A 14,491-nucleotide genomic window follows, 5' to 3' on the forward strand; every position below is an offset into this window, starting at 1 on the left:
TGACCTTTGTGCACAGACCAGACTGTGTGCTGGACGGGAAAACCCTGCCCAAACATCATGGTGGAATCATATAGTCAGGAAACTACAGGAAAAGTGAGGTGGTGAAAGTGACAATTGAGTCAGCAAAGAATAAATTGTTAAAACTGTTGAGCAACAATTGCAAAATGAATATGAATATAATTCAATAGAGCATTGTGTGTATATACAGTAGATTAAAATATGAACCTATAGAAACATAAAACAAAACGTTTTCCTATAATATACCTCAAACAGCATATGAGTACAACACAACACAACAGTGAAAGCTATATACTGGCATTAAGACCATAAGATCTCCATATTATATTTAAAGACAATTCTGCATTCATACAAACTATTTCCAAAATATGTATATGTGTGTATATATATATATATATATATATATATATATACATACAGTCAGGTCCATAAATATTGGGACATTGACAGAATTTTCAGATTTTGGCCTCTATTCACCACCACAATGGTTTTGAAATGAAACAAACAAGATGTGCTTTAACTGCAGACTTTCAGATTTAATTTGAGGGTAATTACATCCAAATCGGGTGAACGGTGTAGGAATTACAACGGTTTCAATATGTGCCTCCCACTTTTTAAGGGGCCAAAAGTAATGGGACTATCAACTCAAAAGCTATTTCGTGGACAGGTGTGGGGTATTCCCTCGTTATTTCATTATCAATTAAGCAGGTAAAAGGTCTGGAGTTGATTCTAGGTGTGACATTTGCATTTGGAATCAGTTGCTGTCGACTCTCAATATGAGATCCAAAGAGCTGTCAGTATCAGTGAAGTAAGCCATCATTAGGCTGAAAAATCAAAACAAACCCATCAGAGAGATAGCAAAAACATTAGGTGTGGCCAAATCAACTGTTTTGAACATTCTTAAAAAGAAAGAACGCACCGGAGAGCTCAGCAACACCAAAAGACCCGGAAGACCATGGAAAGCAACTGTGGTGGATGACAGAAGAATTATTTCCCTGGTGAAGAAAAACCCTTTCACAACAGTTGGCCAAATCAAGAACACTCTCCAGGAGGTAGATGTATATGTGTCAAAGTCAACAATCAAGAGAAGACTTCACAAGAGTGAATATAGAGGGTTCACCACAAGATGCAAACCATTGGTGAGCCACAAAAACAGGAAGACCAGATTAGAGTTTGCCAAACAACATCTATAAAAGCCATTACAGTTCTGGAACAATATCCTATGGACAGATGAGACAAAGATCAACTTGTACCAGAGTGATGGGAAGAGAAGAGTACGGAGAAGGAAAGGAACTGCTCATGATCCAAAACATACCACCTCATCAGTGAAGCATGGTGGTGGTAGTGTCATGGCGTGGGCATTTATGGCTGCCAATGGAACTGGTTCCCTTGTATTTATTGATGATGTGACTGCTGACAAAAGCAGCAGAATGAATGCTGAAGTGTTTTGGGCAATATTATATGCTTATATTCAGTCAAATGCTTCAGAACTCATTGGACGGCGCTTCACAGTGCAGATGGACAATGATCCGAAGCATACTGCAAAAGCAACCAAAGAGTTTGTTAAGGCTAAAAAGTGGAATGTTATGCAATGGTCAAGTCAATCCCCTGACTTGAATCCGTTTGAGCATGCATTTCACTTGATGAAGACAAAACTGAAGGGAAAATGCCCCAAGAACAAGCAGGAACTGAAGACATTTGCAGTAGAGGCCTGGCAGAGCATCACCAGGGATGAAACCCAGCGTCTGGTGATGTCTATGCGTTCCAGACTTCAGGCTGTAATTGCCTGCAAAGGATTTGCAACAAAGTATTAAAAAGTGAAAGTTAGATTTAGGATTGTTTAGTTTGTCCCATTACTTTTGGCCCCTTAAAAAGTGGGAGGCACATATAGAAACCGTTGTAATTCCTACACCGTTAACCTGATTTGAATGTAATTACCCTCAAATTAAATCTGAACGTCTGCAGTTAAATCACATCTTGTTTGTTTCATTTCAAAATCATTGTGGTGGTGAATAGAGGCCAAAATATTAAAATTCTGTCAATGTCCCAATATTTATGGACCTGATTGTATATATATATATATATATATATATATATATTTATATTGTGTGACAGTATACCAGAGGTGGTGCTGGTGAATAGCAGATTCTGTGTGGGGCAGGAGAGCTCCACAGAGAAGAAAAGTAGTGTGGGAACACACCTAGAGGCGCGGGCCTTTGCACAAAGCCCAGGTGGGGCTAGAGAGGTCAGGCAATCCAAGTGGGATTGTGGAAGCCAGACAGAGCTCATTGTGCTAACAAGCCATTGAGGGCCAGTAGGCCTTAGTCTAGACCTGTGAGAGACAAGGAAGGCCACCAAACTCTGGGACTGAGCTATGCGAATGTGAGTAGGCCGAAGCCTATGTTACCTGCAAGGACGCAGACCAGATTGTGAGGCTGCACATGTGAGTAGCTGTGGCAGCCACAGCCAAGCCAGGCTGCAGTCTGTGATATACAGTACCTGTGAGAGACAGGACTGAAGAGACTTTGAGAAACCTTATATTTGCAGATTAACTGCCCAAGGATAGTGAGGGCTCAAGAAGTGAGATAGTTGCCCTGAGCGAGGGCTAGGTGTTTGTTGTTTTGTTTTTAGTTTGAAGCATGCTAGTAATGCATGTCAGTAATGCAATATTTCATTTACTTAAACCTGGAAAGCCGCGTGTGGACTCTCATTTCAGCACCTAACACTGCACCATTGACACCCTTCACCTAGCTAATTACCCCAGATATATATATATATATATATATATATATATACACATACATACAAATATATATATATATATATATATATATATATACTGGTGACCAGTGAGGTATGCTGCTCTGGGTGCAGGGTGTCCATGGTGTCCGGCTGCTGGCCCAGCACCCTTTATAAATACGCCTAGTGAGAGAGAGGGAGAGATCATTAATCTAGCCTGATTCAGCAAGGATCGCTATTGCGATTACACAGGCAATCGGCCAATTGTTGCGTTCTGTGCATGCACAGTGCACGAACACTCCACTGCGATCGGGACTGCGTTCGCAGTGACTACGCAGACCCATCACAGGAAGTACAGTTTGCGGGAGGTGACTGTTGGGGGGAGGGGGGTCGGCAAAACGCAGGCGTGCCAGTTACAGGGGAGTGCATAAATTAGCCACTGCAATGTCATACGCAGCTTGGGCTTCCACTGCGTGCGATGCGGTTAGCAACTCTTGAGTAAGGTCTGAGCTTGTGCAAGTGTGCGTGAGGCTGCGATTGTACTTGATGTTACCGATGGTTTCGCAGTTTTGCTAAGTATTACGGATCTGTGTAAGGTAAAGTGGGCGTCCTTATGGGCGTCCTTATGTTAGGCTGCGTATGGCATTGCGATTGCAATCATTATTATATCTTTGCAGTCAGACCGCGTGCGTAATCGATTACTAAATCAGGCCCTATATTATAAATAAAAAGAGTCTTGTCCTTTGGACAGTCTGCGATGTTCTACATGAATGTTCTATTTTGGAACATGATTTGTGCATGCATCACAAGGTCATGCATTAGACAATAGGGAAACCAAGCCCCAATTTATTTGACAAGTCAGTTGACTGAATTCAAATGGCAGGAAGTGGATGAAGAGAACATCCTAAGTCCTTTTCAAACACTGTGGACATAAAGAACTCATTTTTTAAATTAAATTATGAGACAATCAGTGCTCAAAATAGCATGATACATCTTTTTGCTGGAAATAAGCACAGCACGTGTTTCCCAAAAATGAAACTGTGATTTTACTGAATTTACTATATTGACCTCAACTTTTCTGGGAGTTGCATTTTTTTAACCATTTGTTTGCAGTTAATAATTTGGAAAAATTATTGTGATTGCAGATTTAGCAAAAATACTTTCTGGACCTAGTACCAGCTTTAGGTTAGCTATTAAACATGTTCTGGTCTCTCTCTCACAAGGCTTATATTGGAAATGAATGAATTGGCAAGAATTCAGAAAGGTAAGATGTATTTCTACATCCCCACTTCAGTATTTATTCTGATCAGTGGGCGATTGTAAATAGTTTTTTCAACAAAAATGGCTATTTTGGCACTGTGATTCTTGTCACCCAGCATCTGACTGCCAGCTTACATTCAGTTTGGCTTACTCTCAGTGACGTGCGGTCAAGTCAATGGCTGGGGAGGCACACATGGAGATGGGTCTGAGTGCTGGGAGTCTGTCTCACCCCCTACTCACTGTGGAAGGGATGCAGCAATCTGAGCTATGCGGTCAAAACCCAAAATGTGGGTTTAACCGATTTTCTCATATGCACCAAGCCACAGAATGCAATGCACTCCGGGGCTTAGTTGCGGTGGGTAACTTTCTGATGGCGTTACCCATAGAAGCCTATGGGCTTCTATCGGGATAGTGCTGAGAGGGATCAAATTGGATCCCTCCCAGCACCCCCTGCGGCGGCGTGTGTCCTTCTGTGCATGTGCAGAAGGATGCCAGAGGGGCTTCTGGGTCATAGACCTGGAAGTACCTCCATTGCAAAGGGCCGCTCTTACCGATAGAGCGGTCCTTTGCTGTGTTCATCATGTATACCGGTGTTACCAACACCAGCATGTATGCATCCCGCCTGCGATGTGTCATGCATCTCGTCCTGTAACTCTCCCTTCAATAAACTAAGCTTTGGTGTCCATTTATTCTCCTACCTGCATCACTGTGTCTTCTCTTGCTGCTGCTGACTTGAGCTCCGATCTCTAAACACTGCAGTGTACTTCCTGGTCACAACACACATTAAAGGTGTCCATCAGTGCTCAAGGCATGCCCCCCATACTCAGAGGCATGCCTCTATTAGCTCTCTTTCTGTGTTGCTTACTGCCCATGGTGTGGCCCCGCCCCCAGCTCTGCAAGCAGTATCTGACTATACAGAAGCAAGGCTGAGCTGTTGCTGCCTCATCTCTCCTCTCCCTGCAGTCCCAGGGAGCTCAACAAAGCTGGTGAGTGTTAACTATAAAAATGATTACAATAAACAAAGAAGGTGTTTATAAGTTCTAAATATCTTCTTTGTATTATTCGAATCGTTTTTATATCAAATCTCAGGAGCTTGACAGGGGAGGCTCCGTCTACCCTGACTGTAAGTCCCTGCTCTCAGTTTATATCTATTTCATGGATTAATTTGAGATCAGTTAAGGAGATTTCCAAACTTTGCCCCACTTTGTACAGCATACAAATAACAGATTCCTAGGTAATATCATTTATCTTCAGCACTTCCAAAACTGACCGGATCAACCTAGCCTGCACTGAGGAAGCTATATTAGGCCCAAACAGGTTGACTGCATATGAGTACGCTTTGTATCAAGCAAGTGTAAGGGCATTGCAGCAAAGGGATGCTATGTAAATATCAAACATTTTTTGGGGGGAGTGGTGGTGGTTGGTATACAGACTGGTGCCTATACTAATTACAGATTCTAGAACCTATATTACATACTAAAATTAAATAGTTGTAACCTTATTATACATTTTATCTGTAATTTAAACTATGCAATACATACCAAGGGCCTGATTCAACAGCGGATGCAAGTGCAATCGCTGACGAATCGCAATTGCTAAAAAATGCTAATACCTGCCAAAGCCGGCTTAAAGACACTCACTGCTGCCTTCTCCTATCCGTCCAATGTCGCACTCCTGAGTAAACATCGGTACCATCGATGCACATCAAGCAGTCACACAGCATCTACGGCAGGTCTGTGCAGCTGCAAACACTGCAGCTCTCCTGACACGCAGGGAGCTCTCATGCTGCGAAGGCAATTGATATGGCCAATTCATGCACGGCCATGCAACTGCTCAACGGTCAGACACGCCTGCGTTCTGTAACCACCCCGTTACCTCCCCCAAACGCTGACCGCATGACACTCACTTTGCGAATGGACCTGTGCGTACGTAATCGCAATGCAATTGCGACGCGTGTGCAGTGTGACTTACATGCATGTGCAATGGTAAATAATCGCTCGATCTGTGTAAACATCGGTTGAATCAGGGCCCAAAATTGTAGGGCTATTACCATTTAGATTGAGTCTTTCAAACCCAAATCCTTCTAGAATCCTGGTATAAGTGGCTATATAATGGGAGTAATTCAGGCAGAATATTAGGTGGATATACCATTTAAAAGTATATATTCCTTTCTTTGTTGTGTGTTTTGTCAAAAGCAAGCAGTGTATGCTGGCAACCAATTCTATACCCACCAACATTTCAGACTTATGAATTGGTTTGGGGAGCGTGGTCAGGATCTTCATAGTTCGTGCAGAACAGGCCCTCACAGATGTAACCAATCCTATGTGGCTATCAAAAGCATAAATGTTATATCCATGAACACATAGAAACCTGAACTTCTATATCGAAGATTCAAATTACGTTTTTTATAAGAGGTAAATACATAGACAATGCAACAAAACGAAGCCCATCCCATACATCATTTTTTTTTCTTAATTCAGAAGACAGATTCCATGTCTACCAATCTTCTCACCCCCGCATGAAAAATATGTGTCTGAGAAAGAAACAAAACATCTATCATCAAAGAGAACCACAGCCGCTCCCACCAAATCTTTTGTCTATTTTAGTGTGGGATTGACTAAGGTACTTTCTAATAACTTGTGGTTTAATTTTGGAACTGGACTTGATCCCAGAAAATAAGCTACTACATTCCGAGACGGCATTTTTCAAATTATTGCATCTTCCTCCTGGATTTTAAAAGAGCCTGAAATAGGAACATGTATCACCGAGAGACAACTGCAAAAACTAACCTGAGTTGTAATCTCTCCTCCCAGACCCCTATGCACCTACCAGCCCTTCTCATGGGCCTGCAGTAGTTTATACAGGTGCTACACGCATGGTGAACTTGTTAAACAATAATTACATTTTGTAAATATGACAACCTCATTTTCTATGCTTCTATGGGTTGAATTTAAACACACTAGTTAGTTATTCCACCAATATGGATTTCCCTGTCTGGCCACCCAATGATACTCTTGTGGCACAAAGTTAGTTACATCATTTTAAAGAAAACTGGGGTCTACTTATCCTGTGACGCATATGAAGCTTTTACCTTCTCTTCAATAAAGTTTTGAAAGGTTATGCAGAATCCTGGGGGTATAGTTACTAAAGTACGTTTTAGAGAAATGGAGATGTTGCCCATAGCAACCAATCAGATTCTAGTTATTATCTTCTAGAAGATGCTAGATAAATGGTAAGTAGAATCTGATTGGTTGCTATGGGCAACATCTCCACTCCTATAAACCCGCACTTTAGTAACTATACCCCCTGGAGTCCAGTGGGGGTGGGGGGAGTTACACCACTGCTCCTAATAGAGATATCAGCACTGGTCCAGTCTTGTGGTGGCACATTTTAGCATCTTTATGCCGATGATCTCAACCATGTTCCAGGATTTACCATTAATTCTGAGCTCCTGAGTGCTGCACTTTTCCAGTAGAAAAAGGTCACCTTTAAATTGATGCCATGTGACTCTTCACTATATGAATGCTTATGTTCTAAGGAACCGTATAGTAGCTGCTTGTTGGTGTAAGTTGCTGGTCATGTGTTGACCAACCAATGTTTATCCCACAGCCTAATATGGCCAACACAACACTTGATGTCCAGGAATGCATCTTATTTCATTATGGTTTGTCAACCACTTGGAAATATATTTATAAAACGCATTTACTATAGGAATAAATGGTCTGTATTGTAACAGATGTTCAAGGTGCGGTGAATCTGTGTGCTATACTGTATACCCCTAACAGAGAGTCTACTGCTTGGTACCGACCGGATGATATAGTGTTTGTACATCTGATATATATGTGAATGACGTCGTTCACACATATATTGTGACGGTCGTGCAGCACGGCAGGTGCAATATATCTTTCAGCTGGCAATGACCTCACTACAGATTCCTGTGGCCACACATAATGGTCAGTCGGTAAGTGTATATGCACACCTGCATACGCACCAAATTGGTCTGTTGGCCGGCGGGTTGGCTGATCCATTGGCCAAGTGTGTACCCAACGTTAGAAGTGGCGAAAAGGTGCTTTAGGTAGTCACCAACTACCTGATCTTTTTTTTTTTTCCAACAATAAATTTTTATTGAATTTAAAGAGAAAGTAAAATGGGGCAGGGTACAGAAAAAAAAGGGGGCGGTAAAGAAAAAGGGGAAAAAAAAAGAAAAACATTCAAAAAGGTACACATTATCAGAATATGATTTACCTGTTCTAAAACAAAATGGTTTGAGGGTGTAATGACTGATAACCATACTGCAGTATATCCATGACATGCTGTATGGGGAGAAAGTAATCTAATCCACAGCTGGAAGCATAACTGACAAGCCCTGCAGAGACGGACAAGGTGCCATTGCTGAGGTCATCAAGGCTCCTGGTGAAGCCAAATTCATTCTAATAGAGACAGGAAAGACTTCCACGTCCAGGAAATGTTCTGTTTAAATTAGCAAGTAAATAAATTGTTTCACAAAAGCAACAAAGGAACAGCCACAATACGCAACAAAGCCATTCAAGAGAATGGAGAATTAATCATTTATTTTATTTTTATTGTTTACCCAGCATCCTCGATGTTACAAACATTTTCATGTATTAAAAACAGGTGTATGTATGTATGTGTATATATATATATATATATATATATATATATATAGTCAGGTGCATAAATATTGGGACATTGACAGAATTTTCATATTTTGGCCTCTATTCACCACCACAATGACTTTGAAATGAAACAAACAAGATGTGCTTTAACTGCAGACTTTCAGATTTAATTTGAGGGTAATTACATCCAAATCAGGTGAACGGTGTAGGAATTACAATGGTTTCTATATGTGCCTCCCACTTTTTAAGGGGCCAAAAGTAATGGAACAAACTAAACAATCCTAAATCTAACTTTCACTTTTTAATACTTTGTTGCAAATCCTTTGCAGGCACTTACAGCCTGAAGTCTGGAACGCATAGACATCACCAGATGCTGGGTTTCATCTCTGGTGATGCCTCTACTGCAAATTTCTTCAGTTCCTGCTTGTTCTTGGGGCATTTTCCCTTTACTTTTGTCTTCATCAAGTGAAATGCATGCTCAATCGGATTCAGGTCAGGGGATTGACTTGGCCATTGCATAACATTCCACTTTTTAGCCTTAAAAAACTCTTTGGTTGCTTTTGCAGTATGCTTCGGGTCATTGTCCATCTGCACTGTGAAGTGCCGTCCAATGAGTTCTGAAGCATTTGACTGAATATGAGCATATAACATTGGCCGAAACACTTCAGAATTCATTCTGCTGCTTTTGTCAGCAGTCACATCATCAATAAATACAAGGGAACCAGTTCCATTGGCAGCCATACATGCCCACGCCATGACACTACCACCACCATGCTTCACTGATGAGGTGGTATGTTTTGGATCATGAGCAGTTCCTTTTCTTCTCCATACTCTTCTCTTCCCATCACTCTGGTACAAGTTGATCTTTGTCTCATCTGTCAATAGGATGTTGTTCCAGAACTGTAATGGCTTTTTTAGATGTTGTTAGGCAAACTCTAATCTGGTCTTCCTATTTTTGTGGCTCACCAATGGGTTTACATCTTGTGGTGAACCCTCTATATTCACTCTTGTGAAGTCTTCTCTTGATTGTAGACTTTGACACATATACACCTACCTCCTGGAGAGTGTTCTTGATTAACTGTTGTGAAGGAGTTTTTCTTCACCAGGGAAATAATTTTTCTGTCATCCACCACAGTTGTTTTCTGTGGTCTTCTGGATCTTTTGGTGTTGCTGAGCTTTCTCGTGCGTTCTTTCTTTTTAAGAATGTTCCAAACAGTTGAATTGGCCACACCTAATGTTTTTGCTATCTCTCTGATGGGTTTGTTTTGATTTTTCAGCCTAATGATGGCTTGCTTCACTGATAGTGACCGCTCTTTGGATCTCATATTGAGAGTCGACAGCAAATGATTCCAAATGCAAATGTCACACTTAGAATCAACTCCAGACCTTTTACCTGCTTAATTGATGATGAAATAACGAGGGAATAGCTCACACCGGGCCAAGAAATAGCTTTTGAGTGGATAGTCCCATTACTTTTGGCCCCTTAAAAAGTGGGTGGCACATATAGAAACCATTGTAATTCCTACACCGTTCACCCGATTTGGATGTAATTACCCTCAAATTAAATCTGAAAGTCTGCAGATAAAGCACAGCTTGTTTGTTTCATTTCAAAGCCATTGTGGCGGTGAATAGAGGCCAAAATATGAAAATTCTGTCAATGTCCCAATATTTATGCACCTGACTGTATATATATATATATATATATATATATATATATATATATATATATAAAAAATTAACTATGGGCGAAAATTTTATTTTCTATAAGATAAGTTCTATTGTAAAGTCCCTTTTGAGTGCCTTCTTTTCTAAATATTGTATACATAATATATTAAAATATTGACATAATTGTTTTTCTATAGCTCCACCCACAGTTCCTGAACCCATTTTTCCCAAAAAATAGCCCTGTATATATGTATACATACACTACAGCTTGTTAATTTCAATACACTCCCAGATTCATCAATTTCTCTGTAAATGAAGAACTTAATATGTACATTTTGCACATAAATGAGTCACCTGCTGTGACTCATGGGTGTGGAATTTCCACAAAGCCACGCCCCCTAATTTCGAGGCCACTCCCTCTAATTTTGTGCACATGGCTGCGTCATGCACAAAGGTGCTTCTTTATGAGGTAAAGAAGTTTGGAGGTATGCTAACAGCCGGATAATGTCTGATCCCTGAAAATAAACAAATTATGCCCACACGGTAAGCACTATGAGGTGCTCGTAGTGGTAGCAGATACATGCCCAATGCTGTTTTGAAACCGATTCGTCAACACATACACAGTGGAAGATTTATGGTGTTCTCCTTGTATTGTAATACTGTGAAAACTTGTGAAAACTTATAAAGTGGTATCATAAATAGGTCCCAGAAAGGAGTTATCAATCTGTCTGTGATTTAAGTTCAGTGACCTGCCATAGTCACTTTGAGAAATGAAGAACATAATTTGCGTGAAATTACTCGCCTGGAGAAGGTCTCTCTTGATGGCGTGCTGTGTACCCTCAAAAGATACATCGTAAACAACAGTTTACGTGATCGCCCACGACCTGAACAACCTCGAGTGACCACAAAACAGGAGGACAAATTCATCAAAGTGTGTTCCTAACGGGACAGATTCCAAACAGGTGGTCAGATCAGTGCTGCTCTGATTTCAACAAGGAAGAAAAGGGTGTCAATCACAACCGTCTAACTCAGCCTTGTAACCGGTGGCTTGAAGGGATGTGTTGCAGCCAAAAAACCATTGTTTAGGCCCATAAATTAAAAAAAAGCTATTGTGGGCTAAAAAGCACAGGAGCTGGACCACTAGTCAGTGGAAGACGGCTCTTTTTTCTTTTCAGTTTGAGGTGTTTGGGTCCAAGAAAGGCAAGTTTGTTCACCAAGCGACAGCAAATTTGGGGTACTTGAAAATGGGTGGAAGCATATTTTAAAGTGGCTAATGTGAACTTTGAAAAACGTGAAAAATCCACCTGCCGCAACCACCTGCAATCAAAAAAACACCTGGTGCATACTTGGGGACCCCCCCTGAGTTTATTTCACTAGTTTAGAGGTTTGTCCCCCAGCTGTTTTTTTTGGCCCCCAAAATGAAAGTACTTTTTTTTGGAGTGTCCTGTGGTATTTTTAATTTTTTATCTACACAGAATACCTTTGGGGAACTGTCCAAGGGGTGCAGGGTGGTTTTTGGAAGTTTGTACCCCAAAACCCCAATTCTGCACTTTTTTTCGACACCTATTCATAGGTGATACTTTATGGCTGGGTTCGAACCACTGACTTTCCGCACCGGCGAAAGGTTGGAAGAATTGAATACGGGGATAAGTCTAGATTGGCGAAAATGACGTCATCGGCGAAAAAGTATCACCGATAATGGCTTTTCATCAGCAATTGAATATGGCCCTAAATATTAGAAAGCACCCTTAAAAAGCTTATATGTATGCTTACAAGTGCATAATTGGATGTACACTTACAGTTCCTTGCAAAAGTATACACCCCCTTGGCTTTTTACCTTTTTTGTTACATTACAACCTGTAACTTTTTTTTTTCCTTATCTGAATTTTATGTGATGGATCTGCACAAAATATTGTAATTTAGTGAAGTAAAATGAGAAAAATATATATAAAAAAGAATCTTTATAAATAAAATGAAGCCCCTCAAAATTCTGGTGCAACCAATTACCTTCAGAAGTCACATAATTAGTGAAATGAAGTCCACCTGTGTGAAATCTAAGTGTCACATCATCTGTCAGTTTAAACACACCTTTTCTGAAAGGCCCCAGAGGCTGCAACACCACTAAGCAAGAGGCATCACACCATGAAGACCATGGAGCTCTCCAAACAAGTCAGGGACAAAGTACAATTCTGGGTTGGGTTATAAAAAAATATCCAAATCTTTGATGATCCCCCGGAGCACCATCAAATCCATCATCATCAAATGGAAAGAACATGGTACCACAACAAACCTGCCAAGATAGGGCCGCCCACCAAAACTCACAGACTGGGCAAGGAGGACATTAATCAGAGAGGCAGCACCGAGACCAAAGGTAACCCTGAAGGAGCTGCAGAGTTCCATAGCAGAGACTGGTGAATCTTTGCATGTGACCACAATAAGCCGTACACTCCATAGAGCTGGGCTTTATGGAAGAGTGGCCAGAAAAAAGCCATTACTTAGTGATAAAAATATGAATACATGATTTGAGTTTGCCAAAAGGCATGTGGGCAACTCCCCAAATGTATGGAGGAAGGTGCTTTGGTCAGATGAGACTAAATTTTAACTTTTCGGCCACCAAGGAAAACGTTATGTCTGTCGCAAACCCAACACATCCCATCACCCTAAGAACACCTTCCCCACAATGAAACATGGTGGTGGCAGCATCATGCTGTGGGGATGTTTTTCAGCAGCAGGGACTGGGAAACTGATTTGTGTCGAGGAAAAAATGGATGGTGCTAAATACAGGGATATTCTTGAGCAAAACCTGTTTCAGTCTGCCTGTGATTTGAGACTGGGACAGAGTTTCAACTTCCAGCAGGACAATGACCCGAAGCATACTGCTAAAGCAATACTCGAGTAGTTTAAGGGGAAACATTTAAATGTATGTGGTCAGACTTGAAGATTGCTGTTCACAAGCGGAAACCATCCAACATGAAGGAGCTGGAACAGTTTTGCCATGAGGAATGGGCAAAAATCCCAGGTACAAGATGTGGCCAGCTCATAGAGACTTAGCCAAAGCGACTTGCAGCTGTAATTGCCACTATAGGTGGCTCAACAAAGAACTGACTTTAGGGGGGTGAATAGTTATGCACGCTGAAGTTTTCTGTTATGTTGTTATAAATGTTGTTTGATTCACAATATAAAAAAAACACAACTTCACAGTTGTAGGCCTGTTCTGTGAATGAAATGATGCACACATTGAAATAATCCATTTTAATTCCAGGTTGTGAGGCAACAAAACATGAAAAATGCAAAGGGGGGTGAATACTTTTGCAAGGCACTGTATAAAGGTTTCTATATTTTCCTCCCTGATATGATGTCACAATCCTCAATCAGATACAAGGGTGTCTGTAAAAATATAATAAAACAGCCATAGTGCAAATAAACAAATTTTCCACTGGCTACCTGAGGAAACTTTTGCTGTAAGAAGACTTTGGGCCTGATTCAGAAATGTACGGTTTTGCACAGCCACAGGGAAATGACTGTGCAATACCACACAGCTAATATGCTAATGCCTGCAGGCAGGCAGGCCCGGCGACAGGGAGGACACATGTACCGGGCCCCAATATTGCGAAGGGCCCCGGCCCCTCAGGAGCCCAGTTACTGTGTCCCCCTTCACTCTACTGTATTCAGCAGGGAACAGAGACAGAGTACAGGGAGGCAGGCCGGCGGCAGCCCGGAACAATAAAGTTTTTTTCTGTCCTGGAGCAGCGAGCGTGACGTCATGCCGCTGGGTCAGAGAGGAGCCGGGTCAGAGCCGACAGGGAATAGGAGGAGACTGCAGATAAGTGGTGGCTGGGGAAGAAAGACATGGGTCAGGCGGTGGTTGTGGGAGCTGAGGAGACGGTTCGGGCGGTGGTTGGGAAAGCTGGAGATGAAGAGGCAGGCGGGATGGACATGAAGAAGACACAAGGCTGGGGGCTGTGAGACACAGGGGATGGGGCTGTGAGACACAGGCTGGGGCTGGGATTGTGAAACACTGGCTGGGATTCTAAGCAGAGTCGCACGGGACCTGGCGGCTTATTCGCGCCAAGCGTCTCCCACCACACGGCTAGATGTATGAGGACACATTTGTTGTAAACAAAGATAAAAGGATTACCAATTTGTTTCCCAATTTCTATGGCAAATCAAGA

At 41.6% G+C, this 14,491-nt stretch overlaps 1 protein-coding gene across 1 annotated transcript in view; it reads right to left on the reverse strand.

Annotated features, from left to right (window-relative positions):
• ARHGEF3 (Rho guanine nucleotide exchange factor 3) overlaps nucleotides 1-14,491 on the reverse strand; it is a 336,653-nt gene that overhangs the window by 70,901 nt on the left and 251,261 nt on the right. The window lies entirely within an intron of this gene.

This window comes from Taudactylus pleione, unplaced genomic scaffold (genome assembly GCF_031769625.1).
Source record: "Taudactylus pleione unplaced genomic scaffold, aTauple2 ptg000128l, whole genome shotgun sequence".
Classification (NCBI taxonomy): Eukaryota; Metazoa; Chordata; class Amphibia; order Anura; family Myobatrachidae; genus Taudactylus; species Taudactylus pleione.